This window comes from Ochotona curzoniae, unplaced genomic scaffold (genome assembly GCF_017591425.1).
Source record: "Ochotona curzoniae isolate NIBS_2020 unplaced genomic scaffold, NIBS_Ocur_1.0 scaffold_3835, whole genome shotgun sequence".
In the NCBI taxonomy this organism is placed as follows: Eukaryota; Metazoa; Chordata; class Mammalia; order Lagomorpha; family Ochotonidae; genus Ochotona; species Ochotona curzoniae.
The window spans coordinates 26743159-26746785 of NW_024467114.1; the positions used below are offsets into that span (position 1 = coordinate 26743159).

General features: G+C 56.6%; 1 long non-coding RNA gene across 1 annotated transcript; it reads left to right on the forward strand.

The window, feature by feature from the left end:
* The first annotated feature begins 420 nt into the window (after positions 1–420).
* LOC121145670 lies at positions 421–2437 on the forward strand. Its single transcript, XR_005882064.1, has 2 exons — positions 421–696; positions 1596–2437. It is a non-coding gene; the product is annotated as an uncharacterized LOC121145670 (long non-coding RNA).
* Positions 2438–3627: the final 1190 nt, after the last annotated feature.

The window sequence follows — 3627 nt, forward strand, 5'->3', positions numbered from 1 at the left end:
AGGCGAAGCCCCCAGGGTCTGTAGCAAAAGGAGGATGCACTGGCCACGGGACCCTTGCCTTACGTGCCCAGGCCCGGGGGCAATGACCTCCCAAGGCCCCGGTAGCAAGACGCTCCCAAGGGGCCCCTGCAGAAACACTTGGCAAATTCCAGGCCTAGGCAGGCTGCTCCAGCTTTCCTCCCCAACATTCACTTCTCAGAAACCCCCCAAGTAGAAAAGTTGGCCTTCCCAGGGGGAGCCCCAGTCCAGGCCTGCCCCATCCCCTCGTAGCCAAGGAGCCCAAGTTCTAGCTCCAGGGAGGCGGGGAGAGTGGCTTCCAGGACCCAATCCCAAGGCCACGGCTCAGCGTCTAGCGGACGGGGCGGGGTCCCTGAGCCCCAACCCGACTATGGGGAGGAAGCGCTTGGGTGTCGCCGCACCCGCCGGGGTCCGCTTAACCGTTAAGGGCGCGCGGTGGGAGAGGCGAGCCTCGGGCCGGGCACCAGCCAGACGCCAGGAGAACCCAAACGGACGGCGGGCGCCAGGCCGTTACTTGCGAGGGTTCGCGGGGCTGCGCTCGCGTGCCGTTCCTGGGCGTTGACTGCCGCTAACGCCAAAGCCAACACCAACGCCTCGGACGCCGCCGAAGGGCCACGGCGAATTTGAGTACCCGACCTTGACTGCCTGCCCCGGGCCTGCGCTGCTCCTGGGCCGAGGGTAAGTGAGAATCGCGGTGAGGACCCCACCAGAGTCTCTGCAAGCAGGTGTCAGCCCTTGCAGACAGCGAGAGGGGCCTGGGTTTCCCGATTTGGAGCCGGGTCACTGCCTCTCCCACCCGAGAAAGGCGGGGCCGGTTGTTTGGGGAGGTGGCTAGGCCACGTGGATCCTGGGTTTGTTTGGAACGGTGCCCCGGGAAGAGGGTGGGGTGGGGGATTTGGGTGGAAGGACAAAGCCTGGATTCTACAAAAGTCCTGCGAGCTGGTGGGAGTCTTGACTCCCCACCCCGCGAACCCGGCAGAGCTGGAGACCCAGGGCTGGGTTCCAAGGCCTCCTTCCTCTCCTCTCAGGGCAGTGGGCTGTGCTTGGGAAGGGGACAGCCTGGGCCTGGGCGCCACAGGTGAAGCTTGGGGCTAGTGGAGGGGGGGTTTATTTTTCTGAAAAGTGGACTTGACATTGGCTGCTGGGACTGTCACGTGATGCACTTAACAGGCTCCCAAAATAGACAGGGAGGCCCTCCAATCTCCAGAGGAGCACTGAGCCCACCGCCCCAAGCAGCAGCAGACAGGCAGGTTCCTTCTCTGGGTGGCTCCCAACTGCCTGGGGAAGACTGGGTGTGGGCCATGGGGCTTGCTCAGGCTTCCCAGGGCAGGAGGGAGTGGGTGTGTCCTCCCGCAGAGCAGCCTCTCCCCCAGAGTCCCCACCTCCCCCTGCACCCTGCTCAGCTGGAATCCTAGTGTAAACCTTTACTCCTGGATGTTTCCCCATCAGCTGCAGGCATCTAGGGCCACGTGTGGCATGGCACTGGGCCTGCCCCGGGGCCCCCTGGCTGCTGTCTTCCCAGCCCTGCTGTTGTGCTGCTCTCATTTCAGGGATTTACTTTGCTGCTTCATCCATAGGGTAGGGACGTGGAAACTTCTGGAGAACCTCTGGTGTCAGGGGCTGGTGACAGGCAGAGAACTGGCTGCACGCAGGGCCAGCTCGCCCAAGCTTTGGTTTCTGAACCTGATCCAGGAAGAGTTCTGGCTGAGGTCGTGGTGGACTCCGTGGAGAATGCCCGGATGCAGGAGCGTTAGCCCGCAGCACCGTTCTCTTGGTCATGCAGTAGGTATGGATTAGCTCTTAGGCTGCCCACAGGCTGTTGAAACAGGAGGATGTGCTGGCATATGGCCAGGTGAGACCTGGTGGTGTTTTCATACCCTCTGAGACCAAGTTGGCCCAGGTGTGGCTGGCAGAACACTTACCCATCTGTCAGGTGAGTTCTGCCTTATTTGGAAATGAATGTGGCAAATGGGTTGGACATTGTGCAGTTTGGTTGGGACACCAGATACCCAAGAGGAGTATTCTTCACCTTCCTGCTTAGAGCTCTGGAGGCAGCAGGTTAAAACTCTGGGTCACTGGGACCCATGACAGATCTGGGCTAAGTCTCTGGCTCTTGGCCTCCATCTGGGGCTGTTACAGGTGTGTGGGCAGGAAACTAGTGGATTCCCAAGAAACCATCTCAGTCACAGAGCTTCCCGTGTCGGGAAATTCTCCATAGTGATTCAAGTGACTGTGGCTCCAACACCAGTGGTCCTGCCAGGTTCACTCCCCCGAGGTTCGGGAAGCGTGAAAAAAACGTCATCTCTGTGTTAGGACGACACCTGCCAAGAGACCAGTGTCAAATGGTATTACAGTTGGTCCTTCCTGGAAACCAAGTTTACGAATGAATAGGTGGAGCAACCAAAAATGTGATGTATATGAGCAAAATTGACATTTTGAGGTTGTTGGGTATTGGCCCTTGTCGGTGGGTTGAAGTCTTCTACTTGTTACAGGCTAAAGTCTATGATTATGAAGTAAGTTGGCAGCATACCACTGGAAAAAATTGCAAGAAAAGTAAGAGAAGGAAGAGGAAGGTGGAGTGGCCTGGGCAGTATCATTATACTCTTGAAATGAAATACAAGGAATATACTCCTTTTACAGAAATCATATTTTTAAAAAAAATTTTTTTAAAGGAGTTACTTGGATGACTCCCCCACTTCTAAGGAACCGTGTGTGCACCATGGGCTGCTGGGGCCTGACCAGGGTTAGACTGCCAATGAAAATGGCATCATGTCTATACGGAAAAGGCAATTTGTGTATTCTGCAAGTGCAGACCATGTAAGCTTGGAGGGCTGAAGTGTTCTGTTCCTTGGGTGTTTTTATCTTGGCTGACACGGAAGATACTGGAAAGAATGGTTCTTAAAGGAACAGTAACTCTGGGCTCTTGTTGGGCACCCTAGCATTTTTCACTTCGGGGTTCTTGAAGAAGTCTTGAGATGGGTGAAGTGGGCTGGGTGGGTGTCTGACCTGGTGGGTCAGACAGCATTGGAGGGCCTGGGTTCCTGCCCATCTCCGGGTGTGACTCCAGCTTCCTGCTAACACAGACTCTGGGAGGCAGGAGTGATGATGCAAGAGACCTCACTGGATTCCTGACTCCTGGCTGTACCCCAGCCCTGGGGTGCTATGGCCGTTTGGGGCTGAGCAGGTAGATGGGAGCACTCTTTCTTTCCTTCTCCCCATCCTTATCTGGTGGTGAGTGACAGCTGTTGGCTAGGTGAGCGCCTGCACCTGCTCAGTCACTGCTCCTTTGATCTTCACTGCAGACCGTGAGGCAGTTCCTGCCCTGTTGTTGGTGAGATCTGAGCATCCTCTGTGACTGCCCAGGCAGCCAAGGTCTTGATGTCTGCCCCGCCTTCTCAATCCTTTGTCCCTCTTCTGCCCATCTGCAGAGTACTCCTTGCTCAGAGGTGGACCCTTCCTTGCTTTGTTTAGGCCCATCACTTTACTTTGCTGTCTTCAGGTGTGGACTGTGGTCCCCCTGGGTAAACTTGTCCTTGACCCTGTTGCTGGCTCACAATGCCTCTGGTTCTTCCTGTTCTCACAACTTCCTGAGCCTGCTCCTCAGCCACA